General features: G+C 40.0%; 1 protein-coding gene across 3 annotated transcripts in view; it reads right to left on the bottom strand.

Moving 5' to 3' along the window:
- Positions 1 to 18369, bottom strand: part of LRRC3B (leucine rich repeat containing 3B) — a 46801-nt gene that overhangs the window by 18370 nt on the left and 10062 nt on the right. The window contains exon 1 of one of the 3 annotated variants that reach the window (XM_027639382.1): positions 16426 to 16443. The exons of the other annotated variants lie outside the window; for them this stretch is intronic. The gene's annotated coding sequence lies outside the window, so the exon portion shown is untranslated. Of the gene's footprint in view, positions 1 to 16425; positions 16444 to 18369 lie in introns of those variants that run through there. 3 annotated transcript variants of the gene reach the window in all.

The raw sequence follows: 18369 nt of genomic DNA, 5'->3' as shown, positions 1-18369 counted from the left end.
TGAGAACAAGAGGAAATGAGCAAGTCTATCATCAACCCAAAAGGTGAGTTACAACTTCAACTACAATATTAACTCACCAGATCATCATTTTGTATCATGATGTTGCTTTCACAGTTGTATAAAAAACTTCATTAAGAATGAGCAATTAATTCTCCATACATGGTTTTAGCATCTGCCTTAATAAGGTAATCATTTATTCATAACCAAAGAAATACTAGCTTTCTTTTAGAATCAATGTTAGCAGTAAGATGAGAGAAAAAAGATTCTCTTTATAACCTGTAAAAAATTATTTTATTTAAAGTCAATCAAGTACTTTCCAGGCAAAATTTTATTTCCTACCTTTACTCATTAAAATAGGGCATGACTCAAAGTTGGATGGTGGATGAAGAAAAAAAGAGTAAAAATAATTTAATATTGCTCCCTAAACAGTGGCATTCTTTAAGTAATTTCTTATTTCTGCTGCATTTTTCACAGCATTTGTATCAAATGCATTACTAAAACTTTAATGGATATTTTAAGGTTATTGGGACATACGTATTTTCTTCTTGGATTCTAAGAAAACCATTTTTATAAAACATTACTTTTCAAAAACTTGAAAAACTTTTTAAAAATTGTATAAACCATTATAGAATATGAAAATTTTCAATCAAAATAGAAAATTTAAATAATGTTGGCATTTTTCTGTCTTTCTGAAGAGATGGTATTTTTTCTTCAGCAGTTCTACCACTTGGAGCTTTCACAGTCAACTCTCTTCAAAACTAAGAGAAGGTGCTACTTTGGTATGCTAAAGGTTACAGCCCCTTATGAACAGGTGAAAAAAGTGGCCCCACTGAATGCAGCTTGGCTGGGCTTACACTCAAGATCTTAGTAATGATCTGAAGCAGAAGCTCAGGTGGTTGTGGTGAGATCAGACAAAATGCTCTTAAAACAAGACACCTAATATGGGGTATGTTATGAATGGTCTACCGTGAACAGACACACACATTGCAACTCTTAACAAGATGTGATGACAACAGAAGATATGCTGAGGAAAATAAATTACCTTTTTTGTGTAACAGTGCCAGCAGAAAGCAGCCCAAAAGTTGGTACAGCTACTCTTGGGAATAATTACTGCAACTCTTGCAGCCTCCAACTAGTTTTAAGGCGGTACCAAAGTTCCCATGCAGAGCCATCTCATTTGTGTGCAGGATGAGGAGCAACTCTGGTAGACCCCCATGTGATGCTATGCTGAGTCCTCAGTGCTGTGCAACCCCCAGAGTCACTGGCTCTTCAAGGAACCCTAAGAAATGGAAAGACTTTTAAAAAGTTATAACCGACTTAAAGCTGGCAGAGCCATGCTGGAAGGGTAGATGAACACTGACAAAGATGGGTGGCTCCTCAGCTCTGTCTCCATTCAGTGGGGATGTCCAGTGTCTCTCTGGAGGGCAGGGCTGACTAATCTATGTTCCCCACTGATGGTTCAGTAGGAAAGGGATGATCTGTGCTTTGCACTCCCATAAGTGGTGAGATACCCAAGCTGTGGCTGGGCTTGGAGCTCAAGAAGAAGCCAGGAGACAGAATCCTGCCTCCCATCGATGGCTGCACCTGAGAGGCACAACCTTCACTTTTTTTCTTTTCTTTATTTTACCCCATTTGACAACTGCACATAAACACTTGTAGATTTGAACTGTTAGAGCACTGAAAGCTTAAAGTAACCTTGCTCGGGCACAGACGACAGCTCTCGATGGCAACATGAATGTGACTGCAGACTAATTCACCTTGTTCTGACACATAAAAACCATCACTGAAATCACAGCACTGTCTGTAGTCACTCCTGTTACACGTCTCTGCACAGTCAGTATTCAGCCAGGCCAACACACAAGAGAAGCACACAGAAAAACCTTTCACCTTTTTGGTAGATTCATATTGCTTTGTGCAAAAGAATTTTTCTTTTTCAGTGTAACCATGGAAAGACATTAATAGTTTAGCTCTAAATACAGGTCTATCAATAGAGTCTAAATTTACTTAATACACACATTCTGCACAGAACTGGTTTGTGTTTAAAGCACATTAGATAGTTAGAAGGACAGACTACTATCAGAAAAAAGGTTATAAATTTAAAAGCATTTATTCCTTCAATATTCTATTCTCAGAAATCCCAGGCCCCTGCAACCAGTGATAAAGTCTGGAGCCATAAAGACTTGCCATCAGTAGAGGAGGATCCAGCTAAGGGACATTTAAACAAACTGGACATACATAAGCCCATCTATCCAGAGGGATGCATCCACGACTGCTAAGGGAGTTGGCTGATGTTAACAGGAGGCTATTCTCAACTGTCTTTCAAAGATCATGGGGGTCAGAGGAAATTCTCGAGGACTGAATGAAAGCCAGTCCTATTTCCAGGAAAGAGGATCCCATAAAATAGAGGTAAGTCAGTTTCACCTCCAACCTTGGGAAGGTGATAAGCAAATAAATCTGGGAACAATTTCCTTAACATATGGAGTAAAATTAAATGATTGGGAGTAGTCACCATGGATTTATGAAGGCAGAAATCACATCTGACCAACCTGATAGTTTTCTGCAATGAGATGCCTGGTTCGTCTCACTGAGATGAGAGAGAAGTGGATGTTATTTATCTTGACTTCAGCAAAGCTCTTGATGGTGTCTCCCATAATATCCTCATTGACAGACCGATGAAGTACAGACTAAATGAGTAAATACTGAGGTGGACAGAAAATTGGCTGAACTGCTTGGCTCAAAAGCCTGTGCACAGCAGCACAAAGTCCAGCTAGAGGCTACTCATTAGTGGAGTACTCCAGGGGTCAGTACTGGAGCCAACATCATTTAACATTTTCACGATCCACCTAGAGGATGGGAGAGAGTCCCCAGCAAGCTGGCTGATAATACAAAACTGGGAGGAGCAGTTGATACACCAGGTGGGTGTGCTGCCATCCAGAAGGACCTGAACTGGCTGGAGAAACATGCTGATAGGAACCTCATGAAATTCAACAAAGGGGAATTCCAAGTCCTGCACCTGAGTATGGATAATTCCATGCACTATTGCACGCTGGGGCCTGTCCAACTGGAAAGCAGGTTGGCAGAAAAGGACATAAGGTCCTGACAGACTCAAAGTTGAACATAAGCCAGAATGGTACCTTTGGGGCAAGGTAATGCATCATGGGCTGCATTAGAGAGATCATTGCCAGCAGGCTAAGGACGGTGATCCACCCCCTTTACTCAGCCTTGGTAAGACAGCTCTGTAGAGCTGGGGCTAGTCCTGGGCTTGATGGTACATGAGAAACATGGACTAAAACAAGTCACCTCCTACTGTGAGTCATCTTCTACTGTGAGGGTGGTCAGACCTGGAACAGACTACCCAGAAAGGTTGTGGCATCTCCAGCTGGGCCTGCTGGACAACAGGCTCTGAGCAACTTGCTCCAGGTGACCCTGCTTGAGCACAGGAGTGGACTAAGCAATCTCAAGAGATGCCTTCCAGCTTCAGCGATTCCATGATTATTTCCAATCAGGTTAAACAAAATAGCTGAAAGAACGACAATTCAAGAAGAAAATACTTGAAAGCAGCATAACTTAAGACAGAGGTAAATCTAGGGTTTGCAGCATAACTTTTAAATCCTACCGAAGTACATTTTTATTTCCTGTTCATGTTACACATGGCTGTACAATCTGTGTTGTCTGTCAAGAGTAGATGCACTTTGCAGGGTTCTTCACTTTCAACAGGGAATTATAAACACACCCCAAAACAGAATTTGGCTGTAAATATGGGGAAAGCTATACCACTGTACGGTTTGGTGGCCACAGCAGTGCATCTCTCTCTACCCTATTAGTCAATAGGAGGTTAATGCTGCTGCTGGTGGGCAGTTTCCACTATGACTACAGTAGGTAAACAGATCCAATTACAGATGTTCTGTTTTAAAAAAAATAATTCTAAGACACAGTGTAAAACATTAATTGAAATTATGTTCCTTTCCACAAGAACAATACTTCCTAAGAAATGGTTATATTAGCAAAATAACACTGAAGAGACACAATTATTGTATTGCCCTGTGACACTAAATCAAAATATTATTCCCCTTTTTAAATTCATACGAACATCCAAAAGCAAAGGACCAAAATTTCAAATATTTATTCATTTTTGTAACTGAAGTCAACAAATTGAATTACTGAATTGATAGCATGACAATACCCTCAATAAATATGCATAAACTTATTTGGAAACTCTTGAAAGGAGAAGATTTTTAAATGACAACAAGTCACACACAGTCAATTTATTTTGGTAAACAAATTCCTAAGTACCTAATGGACCAATTAAGTGATTAACTGAATTCAATGCATCAAAACGCTAACTTGGTTGCCTGTTTTCATACAAGCTGTTTTAAAAGCACTGCCGTTAAATGAATTAAAAAAAAAAAAAAAAAGAGAGAGAGAGAAAACGTATAACCCTTTTTTAAATGCTTTTGGGCAGCAAAAGCCAGCAAGAAAACAAGGGGAAAATTTTGTTCTGTTTTCTGCACCCAAATTACAGAAGACAGTCCTGCAAAGTGTAGCTAGAAAGCTTCAAAGCAAAGCAAACCCAATCCACTGAACTTTGTCCCTACTTAAGTATGTTGTTAACTGTTCCAGTGATTTCAGAAAGAGCTGAACTCACGATAGCTTTCTAAAATTCAACTTTTTGTTATTAATTTTAAAATGCCAGTCAAATGGTTTGTAATACAAAATACATTTTTCCATCCTTCATTTACAATCCTGTCTGAGGCCAGTTCACATCCCTCTACAGAGATGTGAAGGGAAAAAAAAAACTCTGCAGGAATAAGCCACCAAGGCTTTCCCTGAAGCTTCTTGTTGGGTTTTGTAGCCTTGAAAGGAATAAGGCTATTATTATGCTGGTCCCTAGCTTGCCAAACCAAGAGCCCCTAGACCTGTTTGATATCTTATGATTTCATTCACTCACAGATTCTTTGTGGCTTCCTTTTGCTATCTTCCAGCAGAGCCAGCACAACTGTTTTCATCTCCTGGTATCATTCAAACATTCTATCAGGCTATTTGCTTAACCCAGAAATCCCAGGGGCTTCCAGGAGCCCTGGCTCTGAGGGAAAGTTTGCAAGACATTGAAGAAACAAGGCATATTACATCTACTCAACACTTCTACAGGTCCAGACAATCTGTGTTAAGAAGAGGAGCACTTCTGCTTACCAGTTTCTTTCAAAGTCATGGAGGGAGTCAAACATGAAGATAACCTCTATGTGTAAGCAAAGGCGCTACATCATGAGACCATGTAGTTCATGCCTTGAAAAAAAAAGCACCATCTCAATTTTCAAGTTCACAGTAACAGAAATACCTTTCAAATTCATGGACTGATAGCACTGATAGCAGACAAGTTTCTTTTAAATGCCCTGAACAATTTGGTTTCCCATTTCAAGGCAACAAGTTTAATTCCTTCTTCTGTTTTATGCTGAAGAGAAGCTCCCTTAGGCACCAAGCCTAAAAAAGGCAGCCCACCACATTGCCCCAGTCGTTAACTCTGAGCACTGGCAACCACTGCTTACAGATCTTCTCATGGTGGAAAAGGGCCATGTATAAGAAATTCAAAAGCCCAGATAACTCAAAAAAGTAGTACTTAATACAGTATATTCAAGCATGGTTACAAAAAGTAAGCAAGATTAAACACTATGGCAAAGAGAAGAAATGAAGTATAAACATATTTTCCCTTACAACACCAAATGGAAGTCACACTCATTTAAGCAAATATTTTGCTATATTGATAGAAGCCAAATACGTGGGGTCTTTTTTCTTCCAAAGCCTTCCTTTAGTTGTTGCTCATAAACTGCTGTGCTTATTTTTTGTTTGCTTCATACAAAATGACACAAGAAATTTGTGTTCACCTAACACTATCAATGAAATGCTCTTTGCTTTTTAACAAGTTGTTTGCAATGAACATTTTAGCCCTCTCAAATGGAGAAGAATACAATCAGTCAACCTCTTCGTGCATGTCCTATGAGGATACTCATGCTCAGTAAAAACAAATTTCACTAGCCTTAGTCAGCAAGCTGTAGTGGCACATAGTAAAACTACAATACGCATGAAAAACTTACAGACTTGCTAATTGGTAGCAAGATAACAATACAATATGCTCTCTGAAAACCACCCAAATTTCCCAAACTGCCTTTGAATAGCTTCTCTTTTTGAACAGGAACTTGATGCTTCACGTTCAATCTGTGCACATCACTTTCTCCTTCCTCCCTAAATTATAAACATTTTTCTTACATTTACTTCTTCTGAGATTCAGTAGTGACAGTTTCCTCCTTACACTCCTACATATATTTTGTACAAGCTGTTAAACAGAATTAGTCCATGCTTCTCTTTCATATCAGTCACCATTGGCCAAAAATTTTTCTGCAGAATCTGGTATAGAAGAATCCAATTGACTTCACAGCTGCAAAAGCTCAACAACAGCCAGGCTATTAAACTAAACAGAGAAGTGAAGTGTTTGTAAGTTATACTTGACCATGCAGTTGAATGCAAGGCTGTTTTCCCTGTGCTCTGAAGGAACCTAATTTACAGACTTTAGAGAAATTCCAGTTTTGACCCTTACCAGCTGGCAGCTGATAGGCTGAAGAAAGGTTTTATGGACTATGGTCATGCAGACCCTCCAAATGGCCACAAGAAGCATTTAGTAGGTGAAAACAGGTCCCCAGTGGCTGACAGCAAAGGGATATGAACACAGTCGTTTGGAAGACAGGTTGAATGTGTCCAGCATAAACTCTATGATACCTTTAACTACCATAAGAGCATCCTTTACAAGCAGAGGACCACTAAAACATTGCCTGGTGTCACTTCATTGTTGCACTCTGCACAATACAATAACCCAGGTTAGTTCTACAGGATACCATCAGCAAGAGGGCTGACTGCGACTTTTACCTAAATGTGGAAAGAGATTATTTATTTACTTGAGCATAGAGGTACTCCTAACATTTCATGGCAAATCTTTATTGCAAATTCCCCCTTATCATTCAAAATCAGCATGAACAAGTTAGAGTTACCTAGAGAAATGAAACTTTGCAGTCTTCACAGATTTAGCAAAGAAGAAAGATTGATGTAAGCAAATTCCCTAGTCACCACCCAAAAGGCAAATTACAACCTAATAATTCCTTCAGTTGCAGTTCTCTAATCATCTTTAGTAGTGAACAGGAACAACCACTTTTGAGGTAACAATCTAAACTCAATGTTTGATATTTTAAAAATTAAATAAAAATACCAGAAAAGATACACGAAGAAAACAAAGTGAAGTGACATTGTAAAACTTCTAGATTCTGGAAGATGAAATAATTCAAGTCTGAATGTCCTTCCTTTACCACGTGCTGGGACCACATGGCAGAAGGAGCAAAATCAACATGTGCAGTATTTGAAACTTGTGCCACAGAACAGACAAAAATGGTAAAAATAAAGAATCAACCTATTATGCAAGTGCTGATTTTTGCATATGTTTAAATCTGGAGGCACACTACCACTTCCTGCAGAGCTTTCTGCCAAGTACAGAATCCACAGGGAAAATGGCACAGTAATGACGCAGTGTGAGAAGCCTATCTGGGACAAACTTAATGCTGCCCGCCATGCGGAGGGTGCACTTCCAGGAATAAAGAGTTAGTCACCCTGTCTACCTCCACCACTCATCTTTTCATCTTCTGCATATTCTGCTCTGCAGAGACAGGCATTCACACCTACAGGATGCTGCTAAGTCATGTGGGGACATGTCATGCAGGGAACTGCTCTTCTACAGAAAACTCCTGCAAATATAATGGACATCTCACTAAGATATCTTTCTTTATGGGGATTCCCACAGGTGGTTTTGCTATACCCTATTCCTGAATGCAAGCACCAATCTGCTTCTGCACACTGACTTTTCTCACGAAGGTTAGAAAGGGGCAGAGAGCATCTTCTTACATTCTTTGCATATACTGTGAGCCATAATTGAACAGAGGAATGATTAAAAATACTGGTTTAGAATCACAGATTCATTAAAGTTGGAAAAGATCTCTAAGATCATTGAGTCCCACTATTAACCTGTCCACAACCACCTACACCACTAACCCATGCCTCCAAGTGTCACATCCACTCACCTTTTGAACACTTGCAGGGATCATGATTCCACCACTTCCCTAGGCAGCCTATTCCAAAGCCTGATCATCATTTCAGTGAAGAAATTCTTCCTAATATCCAATCTAAACCTCCCCGATGCAACTTGTGGTCATTTCCTCTGGTCCTGTCACTTTTTACCTGGGAGAACAGACCAACTCCCTTAGATATAGAAACACCTACTAGTTATAGAAACCCTTTCTTTTTTTTTTCTTTTGTAAAATAAGTTTCTCTGTGGAATTGTGATTTACGCTGAATGCTGTAAACATTTCTTGTTAGCTAACTCCCAAAGCTCATTTCAGGGTGGGATAACATCACATGCAGCTATCCCATGAAGCAAATGAATGAGTCATCAGTCTGCAAGTTAAACAACAGACAGAATCGTAGATTCAGACCAAGGTAGGAATAGTAATGAATGAAACACCAGGTTCTAAATTACACCTCTGGAGAAAGCACCCTATGACAGCAACTCATAAACATACCTGTCTAGCCCAGCATGAAAAAGCATATAGGGAATCCAGTGGGACACTTCAGAGAAAAACTCCATGGAATTCAAGGGAGGGGAAAAGTCTCCCTGAAAAATGTTTGAAGCAGCTGAAGAAATTCAATTATAGCAGCATGCACCTCTGTAACTAACCTGGTCAAGTCTTGTATCCTATGTTCTTGCAGGTTGGCATAAAGATTATGGACTAGGAAGATGTATTTTTTAAACAAATTAAGTAATTCTAAACAATTTATCATGAACTCTATTAGTTTTACTCCTACTAAGATCAGCATAGTTTTCCTCATAGAAGAAAAAAAACAATAGTGCAAATGGTTTCTCATTTTGTGTTCAAGTGGTTTCTTCTTTGACTAAACAAAGACAGCAATCTCAAAAAACGAGAGAATGTCTCATGAACCACACTGGTAAAAAAAGACTCAAAATCTATCTGTGCAGTTTTGCTGGTCTAAATGCAAATAATCTAGGTATAAGTTTAGATTTCTACCAAAGCAACTGAAAGCAAAACATGTCCCCAGAGATCTATAGCCTGATTAGTGATGATAAGCTGAGATAGCACAGCCCCAGCTGCTTGATATTACACAAAGAAAGAGGTGGGCAGGTTCAGAGAAAGCTGCACATATTGGTTTCACTCCTATTCACAATTTACCCCTACTATCTCACCCACTCTCTCTTCACCAAAGCATGAAATGACAGTTGCTTAGATTTAAGCTGTTCAATATTCAGCTATTGCCATCACAGACTACAAAATAAATTAACAAAATGCCACCATTCCACATAGTAATTCCCAAACATCATGCTAGCCTTATGAATCTGCAGATGTTTTGCTCTCTTCCTGAACTCTTCTGCTCTGTCTCCACCTAACCAGCCACAGCACCTGCACTGTGTTGCAACCACAGTTCCTTCTTCCCTGCTCCAAGGCAGCACTGAGGATCGTTGTGGGTGCAGTACACATTAGGGGTATTTTCCCCCAAAACCTTCACCTGCACCTATACCTCACTGAGCATTGCATCCAATTAATTACCCCTTTGGTTATTGCATGATACAGAGGTCATGCCTACCACTCTCCTGAAAACCCTATCCACAGTCAGTGCAGAACTGGCTGAGCTAGTTTAGCCCTCAGTGAGAGACAGAAAAGAGAGCAGGAAGGAGGAGAGCCTGGGAATAAGGCCTTCAGGTCTGCTCTTCAGGAAACTTTCCCACACGGTGACTGCTGGCTCAGGTGCAAGATTCACAGGTTTAATTTTGGTGGTTCTCTTCCTACCCACACTTTAGCCCAGCCACGCTGCAACATACTGTGCACTGACTGCATCAGTGTGGGCAGAGTGAACATGCTCTAAGTATCTGGCTGAGAAAGGTGAGGACCTCATCAAGAAAAATAATACCAAAAATGTATTAAGAGAATGAGTGCTCAAAACAGGGCAGTACAGGATGATATGCCATTTAAGGACTTGCAACATATACCAGCATATTCCAAAGAGGGACTACTACTAAATTTTTATTTTGATACCTCCAAACCCATGATTCAACAACTTAATAGGAAGATAATTTTGAAGATTATTAAGACTACAACTCTTCTTCTCCAATCTGGAGCTGCTTCTTCACTTACTGATTTTTTAAGGTAGCTCAGTTTCCATCCCTGTCTCATGGTTTCTAATTAGCTTATTTCTTATTTTAAGTATTTACAGCTTGGGAATAGAAAAAGTAAAGGGATAGGTGATGAGCAGAAGGAACAAAACCTGTCTGTGCAGGATAAACACTCCAGGAGATGGACCTCACCTGCGGTCAGGATGGAAAGCAGATTGGGAATGTCTCCTTCCTGCTCATGAAAACACAAGCGGCTGTGAAAAGATTGTCTTCTCACCAGATTGTGGCTGCATCACACCTACCACGAAGTGACCCAGAGCACCCCCGCCACACACACAATTAAGTTCTGTCAAGCCTCTACTGACCACCTCTAGTGCCCAGCACATGGCACACTTTAATTTAGCATTAGCAAAATACCAATAGCCCCTGGAGAGACTTGGATTTAATTCTACTCCAAAAATATGTTCACTGTACTAGAAGCAAAGCAGTATCAGTGAATAATAATTATTAACTGTCAGCTCTTTGAACATTTTCATAACTATACCTAATGTCTTGGAAAGGATGGCTCCCCTTTCCCAATACGAATGCCAGAAACAGCATTTTTCTAAAAACTGTCAGACTGCAGATGTTAACTCTACATTTCCTTTCTAAACTGTACAGATTCTGGAAGCAGAAGAAACAAGAATTCAGTATGTAAAATTGCAGTTCAAATATTTTCAGCAGCCCAGCAAAATCCTGTTTCTGTGAGTTAAAAACCAAATCTGCTGTGAGGCACAGCATGTACCTCATGGCAACAGTGTATATTTATGTTTCTGCTTCCTGGGAAGTCACTGCTACGTAAAAGGGTATGACTGCCTTTACAGGTCAAGGTAAAAACCTATTGTCCTGAAATGTATGGAAAATGGAAAACAGATCTAGCACCCTAAATACACAGAGCTATCAGAAGGGGTTGAGAGGCAGGAGACATCACCACTGATTTACACAGTTTAAATAGCACAGTCAATGCCTTTCTTCTCCATGTGACTTCATGTTTTTCTTGCTTTTCAGCCCTTTGGAAACCTCACTCACAAGGGAGAAGATGTCACATTTCCTCTAGAACAAAACTGGCTTATGACACATTGTATAATTCCAAAAATACATCATGCATTAATTTGACACACTCCTGTCATCAAGACCTTAATTTCTAATATCTTCTTTTCCAGATACTATGAAAAAAATTTTCTGCCTCAGCTATCTAATTTGTAACACTTCAAGAGGGCAAGTGTCTTCCTGCTCATCCCAAGGTCCTTCACATCGGAGATTCCCAAACCTCTGAGGAAGGTCTGCTTGAGTCTCTTCTTGAACATTCTATGTTCTCATCCTAGCAAGTGACTGCTAGTGAGCTGCTTTTCTCAGCCAACACTTAGTATTTTAATTCCTATCATTTCTTGACTAATTTCTCCCCTCTTTTTCTGTGCATTAGTTTTTCCCCCTACTCTTGTGTTCCCATTAACTCTTTGCTTTCACCTTGGTTTTGCTTTCCAGACCATGTGTCCCTCTTTTCCTTTACCACCAGATTATCACGTGTGCTACAAATCTCAAATTCTGCAAAGAACTACAGTCATGACTTCTGTGCAATACTCTAGAAGTCTAGGAGTGCTGCCTGGCAATTGTTCAGGTAGAACCCCAAAATTTAAGCGGAATATTTTCTGTAAAATAGATGTGCTTTTGCTACATAAACTTTATGCCCTCCTACCTTCCCTAGAATTACAGCTGCTTCTCTCTCAGTTGTAAAAAGGCAGGGACAGAGACAGGATATATGGACATACTGAAATGCTTTATAATATCTTCTGGTAGACAATTAACTGTAGTCTGTGAGCCAGAGAACTGTAAGAAATCCACCTGCTCACAACTTTGCAACCTTCTGGTGAATTTTGGAAGTTATACACCAGTTCAGATAAGCTGTCATTTCATCTGCCCAACAGACCTCACCTGGTTAAATATTTCATAAATCTTGCCGAAAGCAGAATCTTATTGGCAGACTCTGTATTAAAATGCAACAGACCTTTTTTTTCTGTTACCTATAATACTGAGCTACCCCTGCAGTGACCTGAGATGAGGAACCAGTGACTAGGGAGGGGGTGGAGGTACAGCACTGTCAATGCCACTACAGGCAGTATTGTCACAATCTGACCCAGCTGTTTTTACCTTATCTCCCTCATTGTACATATTTTTCTCACCCTGTAAGTCCAACTGTACACACACACAAATCAAATGACCTGATGCTGTGTTTTTTTTACAGAATGTCCAAAATTTTTATTACCTGGTTTGAGTCTGATGATACATAGAATAACATGAGTTGGCCCCAAAAACCAGAAAATCACTCCAAACTGTAAACTAATGTTGCTGACATCAAACCTGTCTCTCTAAATCAGCCCTAAATTAAAATATCAAAAGGAAAGATGCTTCACAGAGATAATAAATTCTGGTAATTATTTTTCATAGCCTTCAATACACAGTCATTTGCACTTGTGAAAGACAATTACAAAACATTACTCTGACTTTATGCATCACCAAAGCAAAACAGTGAATTTGATGTGCCAGTGTACTCCCTTTGCACTGCTCTCTGTGACTCTGCAGAGTCACAGGGAAAAACATAAACCAATATTCATAATTTTAAAGATTTCCTTTCGGTGTCCTCTGCCACTATTTTTTTGTTCAATCCCTTCATGGTCTCACCATCAAAAATCAGAGCACCATTTACTGTCACAAAGCTGCATATCCTGGACATCATGGTTTTGAACCAAGTTCCATAGATGAGTACATTGCCCAAGAGAAAGCAGCCTGGTTGAGCTACCTAAGAGAATAGCAGGCAGGGGATAACAATCTTAACATTAAGGGCATAACAATTTTAATATTTCTGGATTCAGGTTTAGGAAAGAGGAAGCAATGGCAGGTGCTGTTAGCTGCAAGGGACACCTGAGGAGTCACTCCACAGCATTGCACACATGAGCCAAGGCTGATCTTACTTTTCCTTCCCACATGCCTGGGCAAGCAGCCAAGCTAAATGCACACAGCACTGGCATGGAGACTCAGCTCTGAATGTGCTCTTTATACCACATACGTTGGTCAGTTTGACCAAAAACACCTGTTAATTCTGCCCAGTACCAAAAAAAATTAACAGAGCTAAAGCATCACTGTCAAGTTGGAGAAAATGACCCTGACTTGGGTGAGCAGCTCTAGCAGAAACTGAGGAAAGACTGGAAGATGTGTCTTCTTTGTTTCAAACATACTCATCTCTTTGACAGTAACTACTGTTTTTCTGCCAAGTTTGCATAATCCTTTGCACAACAAGATATGTTTAACACATGATCTCTTAATGTATTTAAAAAAAAAAAGAAATACAAATATTTCTGCAGCTATGAAGTTTAAAAAACTTCAGATTACAGATTTTACTCTGGCCTACTTCATTACACACTTTGTGTGCAAACTTATTACAGGAAAATGTTACCTAATGAAGTTTATTATGCTTTGTGGGGTTTTTTGGTTAATGTATTTAATTAAGAACTTCTCAATTTATGTAATTTATTACGGCATGACCATTATTAATGAAGCTCACAAAAGATACTGTTGGATAAATTCATGCAAAGGAGATGAAGCAGAGCAGAATGAGGGATTATGTCCTCAGACTTCTGAAGCCAAGAAGCCTGAAATAAATGCAAGTTGTGAGTCTTTGGAGCAGACGGTGCATTTATTGTAATTATTTCAGACTGCATGCTGATTGGAAAAGATTAACATAAATAGGAGCTGTTATTGCAGATGTTTCTATTCTTGCTAGGAAATCCCTTGAATATAGGAAGCACAGAATAAAAATGTGAAGATGCAGTACTACAGAATCGTAACTTTTGTTCTATTCTTTTTTCTGTTCTGGACAGAAGAAACATAAATAAGGCTGTTCATCTTCAGGACTTGTTACCTCAGCAACATGACAAAATACCTAGATGCAACCTCATTACTCAGCACTGAGCATTTTGGCACATTTCCTCCTCCCTTCCAGAAGTGTCCTTAGACTGCATGACACTAGGTCACCCTCCGGAGGCTGCATGGCCTGCAAGTACAACCATAGTTGGTGAAATAAAATCTGCAGCATTTAAATCCTTGTTCATCTGTTCACCACAGCAAATTGGACACATAAATAAGTCACATGTAATTCTGATATTTCCAACTTCCTTTCTACATTAACCAATGAAAACATTTCCACTCGGGAAAAAAATACACAAACCTCTTATTTTTGAAAATTTTCCAAAAATTAGAAATTGATAAAAATACCCAAATATAGTACTAGAGGTGTGTATAATACCTCTCATCATATCTTCTGATTTACTTCCTCATGTCTCATAATTTGTTTTCTTGTCTCCATAGGATCACAAGACACAGAAACCAAGAATTACAGTAAATGACTCAGGGCAGGGCTTTTTTGACTGCAACTTCAATCTGCTAAGGTCTATCACTGCAACACTTTTTAAAAGAAGAATTATACAACTATTCAGCTCTTTTGTTATTTGTGGACCAGCTTCATGCAGTATCCTCCACACTCGCAGAGATCAGTATGAGTCAAAGATGCTGTGGTCAGTACAGTGTCTGTCTACAGGCTGAACATTATTTCCTGTGGTTCTGCACTAAAATTGAAGCAAAAAGATCATATGGGCCTGTCCATACAACAGCAGAAATGGAGATGTACGTACACTATGTTTGACAGTCTCAGGACAGTCAGCTACACCACCATGGGCCAGAGCCCAGAGCTTCCCCAGAGCCTGAAGCCCCAGAGCAAGCCTCAGCTCTTTGCTTGTACCACTGATGGTTGTAGCAATGTTGCAGACCTAAACACAGTTTTTTTGGTCCGGGAAGGAGAACATCCGCTGCTGCCTAGGACTCATTGTGCCACAAGGCTAGTGTCCACCAAGATGCACCCAGGATACTGGGCGTTACAGCTGCCCAACCCTGCTAGCAGATGGCCCAGGCTCCTTCCGAAAAGAGATGAGGCTATTGAGGAGGATGGTCGCATGGTGACCAGCAGCTTAAACACTGCCAGGAACCAGAATGCCACCAAGCACATCTTTCTCACAGCACAGACACTGCCGCGGCACCTAGCTAAGACAGCTTTAGTGACAAACTCCACTGACAGCACAGCACATCTCATACTCCAGATCTGTCCCTTTATTTCAATGTTATGAAACAGTATCATCAACTGCAGCTCAGGTACAGCTTCAAAGTAAAACATACGAGCACAAAACAACAGTCTTCTCTAACATTTACAGAGTAACTTTCAGCGGAGTGGATCTCATGGGATTTCTTAAGCCTTGCCAAGCCAACTGTATAATGCCACAGGTTTTCACAAGTGTAGCTAAGGGCAGAGTTTGGGTCTCCATACATATGATTTCTTCAATTCACTGCCAGCTGTAAGGGGTCAAATGCTGACAGAACACAGAAGCAATTCTCCACAATAACACTGCAGAGGAAGGAAAGCACGACCTATGGCAGTGCCAAAGGGAATTCATCACAACTGCTGGGATTTGAAAAAGAGGGAGCAAGTAAGGGAAAAAAATAATAATAAAAAAATACTGCTTCCCCAACACAGTAGGTTGCAACAGAACTTCTACCCTATTTGCAGGGGGGAACCAGGAGATTTATGGACACAATTACAAATTCTGCAAATCCTTTCCAAAGGACTTTCCTTAGAATGACTGAAGCAAGATCCCAATCTCCCTGAATTAACTACATAACAGGGCTCAGCAGGAATGAAATGCATTGTATGACTGTCACTTCTATCATTTTGAGCAGAATCTTGTTTTAGTAGCCTGTCAGATGATAAGGGTAGATATGAATTCAACAGATAATACTGAAGTCCCAGAAACAGTTATTTCAAGTATTTTTGTATTGCAAGGTAGGAACAATACCACACTTCCCATCTGGAAATATGCTGTGTTCAAATCAGTACAAATAACATCCATTCTTAAGGTGTTTTTATTACAATTTTGCATAAGTCTATAAAAAACTGAGACTGTATGCACACTATGGACGTTAACCTACTATGGCTTACACCCACATAAATCACAGCAAATTCACCAAGCTTAGACATGGGTTTACATCAAGTCTTTAAATATGAGGATTCTCAAGCAAAAAAAGAAAAATAAATCCACAATACTGATGTTTCCAAAACAAATACCAACCTAATCACAATCTCAGTACAACCCCATAGGTCTGAACCTATGCACATTCCCATTCTTACTCCTTGTAAGAATCTGTCTTGTAAGCTCCTTCTCTGTCAGCTCCAGCACAGGTACAGGAGAGCCAGCGCCAAGCACCTGCACTGAAAGTCTTTTTGTGCCCTGCTCCATGTAACCCTCAGCCCACACGAAGTGTTAAGCTGGTGCAGTGGAAGAGTCCTCTGCAGCTGGCAGCTCTAAGAGAGAGGGGGAAACAACTTTTCCTGAAAGCAGCAGCAATGAAAGAGGAAGAAAGACAGTAAGATAAAAAGAAAACAGTAAAAAGTTTAGGGACTGTAAACATTCTCATTAGTATCCAAATATTTGCAAGGAAAATTACACAAAGTTTACTTTTTATTAACTCATTACAGTGCTATGCTATAATAAAACATCTCTCCACTCTTGACTGGGAAACGCTGTACTTGTTTAAGCCTTTTTAAGACTTTTCTATCACCTGAGAACACTTTACCTTCTTATTTAGAATGGACATTTTCCCCTGAGAAAGGAAAAACCTATGCAGCTCCCATTTCAGACCTCCTAAGCTTCTTCAAAGATATTTTTCTTTGTTGTAAGAACATCTCTAGTGGACTTTGTTGTTGGAACATCACTTTGGTTCAAAGGAAAACTAGAACAAGGTTTTAAAAGTACTGGGGAAGAAAAACAAAAAAAAAAGGGAGAAATGTCTGGCAAGTAAAACATTTTAAACTCACATTGCAAAATGCCACATGGGACTCCCCCATTGCTGAGAACATTGAAATCTCACCTACTCACCCTCCCCTAAGCCATGCCACTCACTAAGGAAGAAGAATTGAGCATTTTTTTCTCAGTACAGTTTTGGAAAGCCTTCCTGTAGTCCTGAATCACTACCTTGAAGGCTTTATGAAAACCACAGCAATTAAAACCCTCAACTCACATTAACAATATTAAAAAAAAAATCAAACAGTGGTATTTTTAAGAGTGCAGTAAGCATAACTAAATTTGGCAGCAGCAGGTACAGAAAACTTGCCATCATTCTTTTTACACTCTGGACCAGACACCCATCCTATAAAAAAACTCCTCTTTTGTATAAAAAAGCTCTTGAACAGACTTTTAAGGGAAGCCTATTACTGCTAAGAGCTGTGAGCCCGTCACACAGATGGCCAGAGACTGAGCTCCTGTCCAAGATGCTTCTCTGGATGCATTAGGAGTTCCATGACTTGCCCTTTGAACCAGTGTCCATGTCTCAGCCTTGACAAATTCTCATGTCCTGTGCACACCCAGGAAACTCATTTTCTCAGGGCCCAGCAAAATGCCTCCATCAGGGATGCCAAGAAAGTAGATGTGGGCTTAGCAAGGACATGCTTTAGTATTAGCAGCATGTTTTATCTTTTACCTCTCACCAGAAGCACAAATCTTACAGGAAATGTTTCAGCATGTTCTGATCTTTCTGCCCTTCATCTCTTCAGATGAGCCTTCTTACACAGGTATTTTATCTGGTACATCTCTGCCAGCTCTTTATAGACAGCACTTCCCTCTCGTGCCATCCCCCAAGCCTGACACGCAACTCCAAACCTCTGCCACATCTGACGAATTAGTGCTGACAGAGGCTGGTGCTTTGCTTGGTTTGTTTGTTTGGGTTTTTTTCTGTATGGGCAAGGAAATGAAGTTCACCCTTCAAATGAACCAAGGGTCAAACCCCAAACGAAAAATTAAAGGCTCTCACCATTAAAGGGAACTACAACACAGCATAAGGAGGCAAGGTGAACTTCACAATGTCCCACAGAGCCCCTGAAGAAAAGAGGTGTGCCCCAAAGCTGCGGTCTGATGTGGTTGTAGGTACAACATGTCCTTGCAGTGAGGAGGCTCGCAGGAAACCTGCAAACACCTACATCCTTCTACAATACTAACAGTGAGACAGTAGCGGCACTG

This window comes from Corapipo altera, unplaced genomic scaffold (genome assembly GCF_003945725.1).
Source record: "Corapipo altera isolate COAL_440 unplaced genomic scaffold, ASM394572v1 44, whole genome shotgun sequence".
Classification (NCBI taxonomy): domain Eukaryota; kingdom Metazoa; phylum Chordata; class Aves; order Passeriformes; family Pipridae; genus Corapipo; species Corapipo altera.
This window is presented reverse-complemented; position numbering and strand designations above follow the sequence as displayed.